The sequence below is a fragment of the Oncorhynchus mykiss genome, chromosome 15 (genome assembly GCF_057628025.1).
Source record: "Oncorhynchus mykiss isolate SJ-2025 chromosome 15, ASM5762802v1, whole genome shotgun sequence".
Taxonomy (NCBI): Eukaryota; Metazoa; Chordata; class Actinopteri; order Salmoniformes; family Salmonidae; genus Oncorhynchus; species Oncorhynchus mykiss.
Window position 1 is genome coordinate 27,477,483 of NC_143036.1, and position 14,051 is coordinate 27,491,533.

A 14,051-nucleotide genomic window follows, 5' to 3' on the forward strand; every position below is an offset into this window, starting at 1 on the left:
ACATACGGGCAGATTGGTATAAGATACAGTATCTGCTCTGTTGTCAGGGCACATGTTGACAAGATACTGGGGAATATATAGACCAGCTGAGCATTTGTGAACAGTCACCTCAGTGTAGCTCAATAAACAAACTAGGTGTTTTGTTATATTTCAGTCTTCTGTGATGTATATAAAGTGTAATATTGGGTTGCAAACTTACATTTCAACTCTACCATACATGGTACATATGTATTTAATTTAAACCCATAACCATGTGTGTGATGTGTATACTTTTGTCTCAAAGTAGATTTGTTAAAGAATACAAAGTAACGCTCTTTGTGGACCCCAGTTTAAGCCACAGGTTAATGGGACAATTCATGCTTATCCGCAGGGGCTCTTGGAAACGTAGCCCCTAATCTGAGTCAGGACCAAAAAGCTGTGCCTGACGTTGCAGCAATATGTCCTCATTAAAATTCCGCGGCTGTACTCACGCCACGAAAATCCAACAGTCATTTAGTTCCTTGTGCACCCGCACAGTAGCCTAATCACATATGATGCGCCTCATATTTGCGAAGCCTGTTACCTCCACCAAGTGGTTATTTGCTAGCGTTGTCAGGTCCAAGGATTTCAGTGGAGGCATCCCCGCCATCCTATTGTGTTGAAAAAAACTGAATGGCTCCTCCTGGGCAGCAACATAGAGCTCCCTCGGATTGAACATGGAGCTCATGTGACTTTCTGGTTCGGAACCAGACACGTGCGCGCGGCTTGTGTGACTGGAGTGGTGACACAGCGGCTTTTGGGGATTCATTTGACTGGGATACGCGGAGTGCCCGACGTACCGACGCACCTTGTGTAATAGGTAAGCCGAATCATTTGTGTGGCCCCTAGGCTATTATTTGCTCAAATTGTAACACGTTTCGTGCATTCGTGAGTCGATAGTCGATATATGCATCACTGGGTTACTAACCTCTTGTGTAGATGTAGCTACTCTGGCGTTTGTTGTTACATTGTTACAACCGCGGTACAGTTATTTTCGCGCGCGTAGCCTATGTGAGTGCGATTGTCTGCGACTCTTGAATGTTTTCAGGAGACTCACTCGGAGTAATGATATCAATAGGCCTCCAGGCTACTCGGGCAACTCTGTCTAATCAATTAATAACCCATTCATCAGCTATTAATTACAGTTCACGGTTGTGAGAGCCAAGGGAATACAATACACGAGTCATGGTTTAGAAACAAAGACGCTCAATAATTGGCTAAAAGACAAATTGTTGAGTTACTGTATCTGACTGTGGTGGTGTTGCCTCCGGTGTAAATTGGTTCTATTTCTAGTAGACTGTTGCAGCACTTGGCCTGTGGGAAGACGAACCTGATGTTCCACAGTATGAAAATAATTGGGGAGAGATACTGTAAAAGTACTGTACATTCCTGTTAAAAAGGATGCAGAGCAAACAATTGTGGGTATATTTCCACCATCATCAAATGCAATTGAACCATTTTATGTCGTATCATTGCCATTTCTTAGCCAAGTTAGGGATTCATCCATGCACGTGGCGACTTTGGGAGGTGGGGGGCACATGGACGTTTTCGTAATTGACCCTGAACTAATGACCAACCGGTGGTCTCAAGTATACACTGAATGCCGGACCTAAAACCCAACAGGAGTGGTGACAACCTACAGTAAGCTCTAAAAGTACTGGGACAGTGCCTCTTTTTGTTGTTTTGGCTGTGTACCCCGGCACTTGGGATTTGAAAATAATACAATGACTATGAGGTTAAAGTGCTTTCATTTCAGGGTATTTTCACCCATGTTGGGTGAACGTTTAGAAGTTACAGCATTTTTTTAAATACATAGTCAACCCATTTTAGGGGACCAAAAATATTGTATCATTTATCTGTATTAAAATAGTAACAAGTTGTATATTTTCTGTATTAAAATAGTAACAAGTTACATATTTGGTCCCATATTCATGGCATACAATGACTGCATCAAGATTGTGAATACACATTTGTTAGATGATGCATTTGCTGTTTGTTTTTGTTGCGTTTCAGATTATTTTGTGCCCAAAATAATTGAATGGTCAATAATGTATTAATTTCTAATGGGCACAAAATAATCTGAAACGCAACCAAAACAAGCAGCAAATGCATCCAGCAAATGTATAGTAACAAGCTTGATGTAGTCATTGTGTGCTTTGAATATGGGACCAAATACGTAACTTTCTACTGCTTTAATACACATAAGTGAATTTGTCCCAATACCTTTGTCATTGTCCCAATACTTTTGGAGCTCGCTGTAGGTCATGTTTACTGAACCCTGAACCATATTCATCATAACAATTAACACTTCATCTAATCTCGTCCCCAGGCTATTGCGTTTGGGCGAAAGTGTCTGGGAACGAGATTACACTTCATCAAACAGACTGTTTTACCACTTGACCGCTATTTCCATGTTGTAATCCATCCATTGTTGTTGTAGTTGACTGGTTATGGAATGTATTATTCATGAAAACTACTGTGTATGTGAAACTGAGAAACCATTGAGAAGGAAGACATGGCAGAGACAGCAAGCACATTTTTCTTCCATTAAAGGGTAAATTCCCGCAGGACCGATGGAAGTGCATTATAAGCGGCACTCTCTTAAACAGCAAGACGATTATCTTCTCCCTCACATTGAAGACCTTTTTAGCTGGAAACTTTGGCTTTGTTTCCTCAGCAACAGTGAGGTAGTAAATTGTGTAGTTGTTAAGTGCGTGTTAATTGAGCCTGCTGGTCACTCTTACCATTGTTATTGGAATATTGGTCCCCAGTTCTCCACAGAACCCCCCCCCCCCCACCCTCTTTGTTCTGTGGATAATCCTCCACTGCTGTGTGCGGGGGAAGGGGCGGGGTCATTAAGGGGCATTGACATCTGTAACTGACAGCTTCCTTGGGATCCATCTGACATGCTGTATGTGGATCTCAGAGACTGGTTAGTGAAATACACGAAGGACGCATCCAATCCAAGGGACTAAGTAAACAAAATAACTCGCAGGATGGCAGTCTCTTTAGAATTTAGATTGTCTGTCACCCTTGATGAGTTAGCTACATGAATTTGTCAAGTCAAAATGAACTGTTTTAGTACTGATCTAGGTTGTCCGAGATAAAGACCAAATGCTGTCATTGTTTACCATGACAAAGAACTAGAACCAAAATGTTGTGACTGGCTTTTATTCAACCCCAATGTTAAGCTGTCCTAACTGGAGGAGTGACATGTAGAGGACATGAACCATTCCATCTGGGAGATTTATGGGTTATCCCGGTCCAATCCCCCATGATCCTTTCTGATGTGCTTGTGATGGAGGGCAGACCTAGGAAAGTGTATTGACTGTCTGGTATTGACAGCAACTGCCTCCCACTTTATAGACCTATCTGTCTTCTCTCATCTAGAGGAGCGTCAGGGGACCAGTGGTTGGACATCCTGCGGTCTTATCAAAATTGTCAGGAAAAGTCTGCTTCAGCAGTAAAAAAACACCCGGAAAGTATCTACTTTCCCATCCAAAACATCAGGCCCCCTCCAACAAAATTATCAGGGATGGTTCAGGCAAAGGAAAAATCTGGTGTCTGGCTCTGGGTTGTGGAGAAATACGGTAGTAGTGAAGCTCTGTGATTGCAAGACCGTGTGAAAGTGTTGGAATGTAGGCTAGTCAGGGCACCAGGCTACATAACAGTTCCACAAGAGCCCCCATGACTGGCGGAGCATGGTACGACTAGGCCTTACAGCATGAGGTGGAATTTACCCCCCCCTGAGTAAATGTGTCCCCCGCAAACTATACATGCTCAGGGTAGACTTAGAACTCACTACCTCTAGTGCTGACAAAAGCACCATGCTGGAAAAACAGGATTTCATAGAACAAGAGAGGGAAGGAAAAAACAGCCACCTGCTTCTCCTTTCCTCCATTTTCTAAATGTCACACAGCATTAGCGTCTAGCGATGCGCTTTCAGACTCGGCTGCCTTAGAAATGAGTTTCGTTTAAGCCGAAAGAGTTGAGGGTTCACACACAAGAACCGCAGGAGTTGGTGACACGCTGAAGACTGTTTGTTTGGAACAGCGAAAGCGCTCTATTCGAACCAGGAAGAAAAGTACATTTCCCCCTTAGCCACTTATGATCCTATCAGCTAGAGAGCGCTCCCATAGGAGATGGAGGAGCGTTGGCCAGCCAAGCAGAGCGGTTAGCCTCGCAAAAAAATGGCTCTCAATGGTGGTGACATTTCAAAAGCCATTACACTGTATAGAGACCAGTATCAGACTGAGGTCTGTCTGTGCATTGGGGGGTATCTGAGTGAACAGTGATATACCAACCACCGGACGCTTTAGGAACACAAAAGGCCTGGCCAGTGCTAGCAGAGGCCCCAGCTACATAATCACATCAGCAACTACAGGAAAAGCAGTGGTAATAGATAAGTAGCCATTATGTTGATTAAAGGGCCCGATGGGCACAGGGAGATAAGAGCGCAGGCAGCAGCCGGCCAAGCATGAAGACGACGTGTTTACATTGGGAATTCCTTACATTCCTCGGCTGCAGCCACGTCGATCCGATTCTACACCTCCACCCACTGACGCTCGGGTCGTTCATCCCCTGTGACAATGGGGTCCCCCAAGAGGAAGGGGCAGGGTCCTCTCCGGCCAACTTCAATGTGACAACAAGCTGGTCTTGTGATCCTCTCTAACTTCCAATGGAAGCTCGGCTAAGTCATCTTGCGCAAGCACCCCTAGGTTAGAGAATATCTTCTTCATATGTTTTCAGTCTCTAAGGAAGTATCAGCAGCAGGTTGAAGTGATTGTGCCTTTAATTCCTCATACATCCTGTTTACTGCTTTTCAGCATGGTTGGCTGATCTTACTCTCCACAAAACACAAAAACAAGAGCTGGCTTAGATATTTAACCTGCTTATGTCAAACTCCCAGATGATCCCCAGTCCCTCTGGAGACTAAGGACCAGTAATTCCCAGTGGATTTCAACAGGTTTGGACGGTTATCTTAAAGAGCTGCGCTCAAGCCTATAAGACTATTGTCCAAGACAGTCAACAGATACTGTATATTTTCTAATCTAGCCTACATAAGGACTTTCAAAGCTAGAGTCCTTAGTTACATACATTTTTTGACTTAATTATATACAGTGCATTCGGAAAGTATTCAGACCCCTTCCCTTTTTCCACATTTGTTACATTAGCCTTATTCTAAAATTGATTAAATTATATGTTTTCCTTAATTATCTCCACACAATACCCCATAATGACAAAGTAAGTGAAAACAAGGTTTATATATATTTTTAAAAAATGTTTTAAAAAATATATTTAAAAAACTGAAATAACTTATTTGCATAAGTATTTAGACTCTTTGCTATGAGACTCAAAATTGAGCTCAGGTGCATCCTCTTTCCATTGATCCAACTTGATTGGAGTCCACCTGTGAAATAAAATTGATTGGACATGATTTGTAAAGGCACACACCTGTCTATATACAGTTAACAGTGCATGTCAGAGCAAAAACCAAGCCATGAGGTCGAAGGAATTGTCCGTAGAGCCCCTGAGACAGGGTTGTGTTTGAGGCACAGATCTGGGGAAGGGTACCAAAAAATGTCTGCAGCATTGAAGGTCCCCAAGAACGCAGTGGCTTCCAACATTCTTAAATGGAAGAGGCTTGGAACCACCAAGACTCTTCGTAGAGCTGGCCGACCGGCCATACTGAGCAATGGGGGACAAGGGCCTTGGTCAGAGAGATAACCAAGAACCCAAAGATCACTCTGACAGAGCTCAAGAGTTCCTCTGTGGAGATGGGACAACCATCTCTGCAGCACTCCACCAATTAGGACTTTATGGTGGAGTGGCCAGACGGAAGCCACTCCTCAGGAAAAGCACATGGCCACCTGCTTGGAGTTTGTCAAAAGGCCTGAATGACAAGCGTCATATCTGGAGGAAACCTGGCACCGTCCCTACTGTGAAGCATGGTGATGGCAGCATGCTGTGGGGTTGTTTTTCAGCAGCAGGATCTGGGAGACTAGTCAGGGTCGAGGCAAAGATGAATTGAGCAAAGTACAGAGAGATCCTTGATGAAAACCTGCTCCAGAGCGCTCAGGACCTCAGACTGGGGTGAAGGTTCCCCTTCCAACAGGACAACGACCTTAAGCACACAGCCAAGACAATGCAGGAGTGGCTTCGGGACAAGTCTCTGAATTTCCTTGAGTGGCCCAGCCAGAGTGCTCCGCATCCAACCTGACAGAGCTTGAGAGGATCTGCAGAAAACAATGGGAGAAACTGCCCAAATACAGGTGTGCCAAGCTTGTAGCATCATACCCAAGAAGACGCGAGGCTGTAATCACAAAGGTGCTTCAACAAAGTACTAAGGGTCTGAGTACTGATGTAAATGTGATATTTCTGTTTTTTAATACATTTGCAAACATTTCTAAATTTGAGCTTTTTCATTATGGGGTATTGTGTGTAGATTGTTGAGGGTAAAAAAACAATTTAGTTTTTCACAATTGTTAACACACGTTTGCTGGAACTACATCTCAGGTACTCAACTCTAAACACACAACATTTAGCCAATTTCCACAAGCCCCAAAGACATCTTGCAAAATGAAACACAGCAATCAAAATCATGTCCTCCCTGCATACAAATGAGACACACACATCAAATGAATCTAACTTAGTGATGAACGAGATCACACTAATGTGACATACTCAAAACCTGTTTCAGTGTAAAGACTAAGATTGTTGTTATACTGTATATTGTTTGTGTGTACTCAAACAAGGAAGGCAAAAATGTTTGTTTTATATTTCAACCTGACTCAGTACATGTCAAACAGCAAACATACAGTAAATATATTTAGCATATGCAAAAGAACTACTGTACGTTAGATCAATTGTACGGAATAGATAAAGAAACTGTCAAAATACTCCATTGCGAAAAAACAAAATCAGTGTTGGAAAAAGGACCCAATTGTCATACTTGAGTAAAAGTAAAGATACCTTAATAGAAAATGACTCAAGTAAAAGTGAAAGACACCCACTAAAATACTACTTGAGTACATTACTTTCTTTAGGAAATAAAAGTTGTGAGAAATATTAAATGGTAATGTACAGATTCCCAAATAAACTACTTAAGTAGTACTTTAAAGTATTTTTACTTAATTGTTTTACACCACTGCAAAATCAGTCATGTCTGTTGTTTTGGTCCGGCCACAGATTTTCATCAACATCACAGGCGATATTCTCCTTGGCCAGACAGTTTGGAAAATAGCTTCTGGCATGACTCATCCATCCTTGACAGGACTCTGCTGGAATGTCACCACAGGCCTTCTCCATTGCCTGGAGAAGGGCCATACGTTCATGGAGTTTGCGATCATACACCTTCCTCCGCCATGCTGAAAACTACTCTTCAATGGGGTTGAGAAATGTGGAATATGGGTGGGAGATAGAGAATTGTAAACCTGGGATGGTCATGGAACCTGTTGCGGACCTGAGCAGCCCGATGGAAACTCACGTTGTCCCAAATTAGAACATGCATTTGCTGTTCAGGATCACCTGGCCCTCTCTGCTCTGGCTGAAAAAGATTGAAATTTAAGATGTTCAGGAAATTAAGGAGGTGGGCAGTGTTATATGGTCCAAGGGTGGCATGGCGGTGGAGGACCCCATTGTGGCTCATAGCTGCACATACAGTGCCTTGCAAAAGTATTCGGCCCCCTTGAACTTTGCGACCTTTTGCCACATTTCAGGCTTCAAACATAAAGATATAAAACTGTATTTTTTTGTGAAGAATCAACAACAAGTGGGACACAATCATGAAGTGGAACGACATTTATTGGATATTTCAAACTTTAACAAATCAAAAACTGAATAATTGGGCGTGCAAAATTATTCAGCCCCTTTACTTTCAGTGCAGCAAACTCTCTCCAGAAGTTCAGTGAGGATCTCTGAATGATCCAATGTTGACCTAAATGACTAATGATGATAAATACAATCCACCTGTGTGTAATCAAGTCTCCGTATAAATGCACCTGCACTGTGATAGTCTCAGAGGTCCGTTAAAAGCGCAGAGAGCATCATGAAGAACAAGGAACACACCAGGCAGGTCTGAGATACTGTTGTGAAGAAGTTTAAAGCCGGATTTGGATACAAAAATATTTCCCAAGCTTTAAACATCCCAAGGAGCACTGTGCAAGCGATAATATTGAAATGGAAGGAGTATCAGACCACTGCAAATCTACCAAGACCTCGCCGTCCCTCTAAACTTTCAGCTCATACAAGGAGAAGACTGATCAGAGATGCAGCCAAGAGGCCCATGATCACTCTGGATGAACTGCAGAGATCTACAGCTGAGGTGGGAGACTCTGTCCATAGGACAACAATCAGTCGTATATTGCACAAATCTGGCCTTTATGGAAGAGTGGCAAGAAGAAAGCCATTTCTTAAAGATATCCATAAAAAGTGTCGTTTAAAGTTTGCCACAAGCCACCTGGGAGACACACCAAACATGTGGAAGAAGGTGCTCTGGTCAGATGAAACCAAAATTGAACTTTTTGGCAACAATGCAAAACTTTATGTTTGGCGTAAAAGCAACACAGCTGAACACACCATCCCCACTGTCAAACATGGTGGTGGCAGCATCATGGTTTGGGCCTGCTTTTCTTCAGCAGGGACAGGGAAGATGGTTAAAATTGATGGGAAGATGGATGGGGCCAAATACAGGACCATTCTGGAAGAAAACCTGATGGAGTCTGCAAAAGACCTGAGACTGGGACGGAGATTTGTCTTCCAACAAGACAATGATCCAAAACATAAAGCAAAATCTACAATGGAATGGTTCAAAAATAAACATATCCAGGTGTTAGAATGGCCAAGTCAAAATCCAGACCTGAATCCAATCGAGAATCTGTGGAAAGAACTGAAAACTGCTGTTCACAAATGCTCTCCATCCAACCTCACTGAGCTCGAGCTGTTTTGCAAAGAGGAATGGGAAAAAATGTCAGTCTCTCGATGTGCAAAACTGCTGGAGACATACCCCAAGCGACTTACAGCTGTAATCGCAGCAAAAGGTGGCGCTACAAAGTATTAACTTAAGGGGGCTGAATAATTTTGCACGCCCAATTTTTCAGTTTTTGATTTGTTAAAAAAGTTTGAAATATCCAATAAATGTCGTTCCACTTCATGATTGTGTCCCACTTGTTGTTGATTCTTCACAAAAAAATACAGTTTTATATCTTTATGTTTGAAGCCTGAAATGTGGCAAAAGGTCGCAAAGTTCAAGGGGGCCAAATACTTTCGCAAGGCACTGTATAGTGACATTTACCCCACGCTGGCCATGTACCTCAATGATAGCGCGTTGACCAATGATGCTCCTTCCTCTCCTTGTCTTCGCTAAATTGAATCTATGAGTATGAGTTCCTGGGGGATGGGACTTGTATCCAACTCCATGATTCTCTGAAATGACAGTAAATACTATAATTGCTGTATAGTAGAGTTCACTGGCAACAATGAGTCTAATGTTTCAGAGTGTAATACTAGTTAGTACATTACGTACGTGCACATATTCGTACCTTCACTCTTTGAAAATTCCTTTCAAATGGGACTCTGTAGATTTGCTTCATCCTGGAGATGGTTTTTAAGGCTGCGGGCTATGGTTGATAAGTTCACTCTGATGTTATGGAATATGGCATAGTTTTCAATAGCCTGTTGTTGGATTTCCCCACAGTCTTATGGCATTATTTTAAACTACCATTTGCCCAATGACAGCCTCCTGTTCATCTGTGAACAGACACGTTCTACCACCAAGTGGGGGTCGTCTTTCAGTTCTACAAACACAAAATAGCAGTAGTTCAGTAAACACTACAGTAATACAGTATACAAGATGAACATGTTACAAAGTAGTTTTGCTCCCAATTTCATACATACAGTATAGTACATTAAACATTTACTTTGTTTCCCCTTACAGTGTATATTGGAATCTACGGTCTTTACTGTGCTTTATGTTGTTCTACTGTCAAGTAGTAAAAGTAGTAGAGAGGTTCAATGTATGGAGTACATACAGTTGAAGTCGGAAGTTTACATACACTTAGATTGGAGTCATTAAAACTTGTTTTTCAACCACTTCAAATTTCTTGTTAACAAACTATAGTTTTGGTTAGGACATCTACTTTGTGCATGACACAAGTCATTTTTCCAACAATTGTTTACAGACAGATTATTTCACTGATAATTCACTGTATCACAATTCCAGTGGCTCAGAAGTTTACATACAAAAAAGACTGTGCCTTTAAACAGCTTGGAAAATTCCAGAAAATGTCGTCATGGCTTCAGAAGCTTCTGATAGGCTAATTGACATAATTTTAGTCAATTGAAGGTGTACCTGTGGATATATTTCAAGGCCTACCTTCAAACTCAGTGCCTCTTTGCTTGACATCATGGGGAAATCAAAAGAAATCAGCCAAGACCTCAGAAAAACATTTTGTAGACCACAAGTTTGGTTTATCCTTGGGAGCAATTTCCAAATGCCTGACGGTACCACGTTAATCTGAACAAACAATACTATGCAAGTATAAACAGCATGGGACCATCCGGCTGTCATAACGCTCAGGAAGGACTCATGTTCTGTCTCCTAGAGATGAACGTACTTTGGTGCGAAAAGTGCAAATCAATCACAGAACAACAGCAAAGGACCTTGTGAAGATGCTGGAGGAAACAGGTACAAAAGTATCTATATCCACAGTAAAACGAGTCCTATATTGACATAACCAGAAAGGCCTCTCAGCAAGGAAGAAGCCAGACTACGGTTTGCAACTGCACATGGGGACAAAGATCATACTTTTTGGAGAAATGTACTCTGGTCTCATGAAACAAAAATAGAACTGTTTGGTCATTATGACCATTGTTATGTTTGGAGGAAAATGGGGGACGCTTGCAAGCCGAAGAACACCATCCCAACCGTGAAGCGCGGGGTGGCAGCATCATGTTGTGGGGGTGCTTTGCTGCAGGAGGGACTGGTGCACTTCACAAAATAGATGGCACCATGAGGATGGAAAATTATGTGGATATATTGAGGCTATATATATATATTGGATATATCAAGGTATTGGAGTGGCCATCACAAAGCATTGACCTCAATCCTATAGAAAATGTGTGGGCAGAACAGAAAAGGTGTGTGCGAGCAAGGAGGCCTACAAACCTGACTCAGTTACACCAGCTCGGTCAGGAGGAATGGGCCAAAATTCACCCAACGTATTGTGGGAAGCTTGTGGAAGGCTACCCAAAACATTTGACCCAAGTTAAACAATTTAAAGGCAATGCTACCAAATACTAATTGAGTGTATGTAAACTTCTGACTCACTGGGAATGTGATTAAGGAAATTAAAGTTTAAATAAGTCACTCTACTATTATTCTGAAATTTCACATTCTTAAAATAAAGTGGTGATCCTAGGATTAAATGTCAGGAATTGTGAAAAACTGAGTTTAAATGTATTTGGCTAAGGTGTATGTAATCTTCCGACTTCAGTTGTACCTTTTCTCATTTTGGAACATCCGGATGCTATGGTGAAGTGGCTCAGATTGGGCTGCACTCTCTGCCCAGGCTCTCTCAAGGTCAAACCATGGTTCAGATTGGGCTGCACTCTCTGCCCAGGCTCTCTCAAGGTCAAACCATGGTTGACCACAGTTGCCTGAATTTCATCAGAGATTACTCTCCTTGTTCTTGATCTTGTTCTTGTTCTTCCTCCACCTTTTTCTGCCAAGTTTGCTTCCATTGTTCTCCAAACACAGGAGTATTCACCTGTAGCCTTTTTATCCAGACCAAAGGTTTGATTGCAAAGTGAACATTTACACGATTAGTGTTTGCACATGTGAAAGTGATTAATTGGTCATTGAGCTTAGCTTGTTATTAAACAGTGTTGCTTTTCATTTGCTCACAAGATATTTTAGTTGTGAAGGTAGGCGCCAAAGGTAGAGAATTGTGTGTTGTGTTTTGCGAAACGTTTGTTATGAAATTGCAATCTGAGTGTAAAGCCAAACATATGCCAGTAGTATTGCAGATTTGGTGTATGGTTCTGCTAAATGAGTTACTGGTTTGGGTCCTTGTGCCTCATGGGCCAGTTTTAGTTCATAAACAATTAGGAAAACTTTAGTCCGTTTTAGAATAAGGCTGTAACGTAACAACATGTGGGAAAAGTCGAATGGGTCTGAATACTTGCCGAATGCACTGTATACCCATTGATTCTTGAAGAATATAACTTTTGAATTTCAACAGTCGTACCACATCAGAACTCAACATATAAGCTTTTTTTACTCCACTGTTTGCAAACAATGTAAATGTAAACAAACAATGTGTAGTTAAAACTATAATTTCGAAATGATGGATGGTGATTCCTTGCATCAATAGCTCTGTCTATGAGTTTGAGAGTGGTTGCATTTCTCCAGGCCCATCCCTCAGATTTTTACTGAAACAAGTGAGGTGACCACTTTGTTATTGTTTCAATTGAGGTAATTATTTAGCCAGTTTTAAGATTGTCCTGAAATAGTCATGGCCCTTCTTTCTGCTGTCTTTTTCAATGATCATAGAGAGAGTTGTTTTTGCAGATCACGTGGACACATTTTGAGTCCAATTTGGTTATCGGAATTCGGCATTCCATGCCATATTGCTAAATCCCCTCAGGGTTAAGGGGTGCACAAATCTCTGGTACCCTTTGTACAAGGAAGTCATAAGGCTGGGCTTAACACTAGACTTTATCCCCCAGTTGTCTGAATTTTTCACCAGCTCAGTCTTTGTCACCCAGTTCATTGTTAGTTTGACAGGTGTTGCATGTTTGCCCTGAGAAACTCTAGACTTTTTTAAACCATAGATTCACTACTCAGCTTGAAGAGTTGATACCAAGCTTTGAAGTCAACCTGGTCTCAGAGCATTTCGTATTATTATAGCTGGCTAACGTTAGCTAGGCTAGGGGTTAGGGTTAGGCTTAAGGGTTAAGGCTAGGGGAAGGGTTAGCTAACATGATAAGTAGTTGCAAAGTAGCTAAAAAAGTAAGTAGTAAGTAGTTGAAAAGTTGCTAATTAGCTAAAATTGTCCGTGATGAGATTAGAACTTGCAGCCTTTGGGTTGCTAGACTTTCGTGTTATACGACCACCCATCCACCTCGACCAATGTTTTTGCCTTAAGTAACCATCTGTTTTATATAACCATACTAAACGTAACATATCGTATTAATGTGAGTGTCCCGGATTTACGTTTACCATGTTACCTCTGAGACAGCTTCTCATGGTCAGTAATGGTCAATAATGGCTGCCTAAGTGTGAAAAGTGAAACGGAAAGACATTTGGAGGCATTTGTGAGTGAAGGCACAGCGAGGGCTCGTGTTCAGGATCGATCTGACCTTTTAATGTGGTACAGATGAATAGGACTAATATGATTATAAAGAGGGCCTGGTGGGTGGAGAGGTGAAGGGGGACACATGCCAATCCTACCCCTGTGCTCTGGCCCAGGATGGTCACCCAGGGTCATGTGATGAAGGGGAACATGCTGGCAGGTGTCGCCCTCCCGATTTATTGAGGCTGGACTGGGCTCAAGCAGGAGGATTACTCCGACAGACCCACTAATGGTGGACAGGTTGTGACCCCTGTTGACAAGCAGTGCAATTAATGCCCTCATCACCTTTCTAAAGTGGCTTTCAATCTGAAGTTTTAAAAGGGTTAAATGGGCACTTCTGTTTCCTTGTAAACTCCTTTGGATAGATCTCTTTCTAGTGAGCCTGAAATACTGTGGCCGATATACAAAAGGAACAACATTTCTCTTTTCTCCGCTTTACTTCAGAACATTTAGCTCCTTTCGACAGCAAAACTCAAGCCATAGCAGCGGTGCCCATGCAGGCCGGGCTCATCAGAGACGGGCTAAAGATTAAACCATGCACCATATGCTGAGGAGCCAGCCCAGGGTGCCTACTGATTAATGTGCTCCCATGTCACTGTCGCCTGCTAATCGGTTGGGGAGATGCCCCTCTCTTCCATCTTTACCCTTAGCAGTGTCCTTCCACAAATCCCAGATTTCATC

At 42.2% G+C, this 14,051-nt stretch overlaps 1 protein-coding gene across 1 annotated transcript in view; it reads left to right on the forward strand.

Moving 5' to 3' along the window:
• The first annotated feature begins 468 nt into the window (after window positions 1-468).
• LOC110489896 (uncharacterized) overlaps window positions 469-14,051 on the forward strand; it is a 59,202-nt gene continuing 45,619 nt past the window's right edge. The window contains exon 1 of the mRNA XM_021562862.3: window positions 469-838. The gene's annotated coding sequence lies outside the window, so the exon portion shown is untranslated. The remainder of the gene's footprint in view (window positions 839-14,051) is intronic.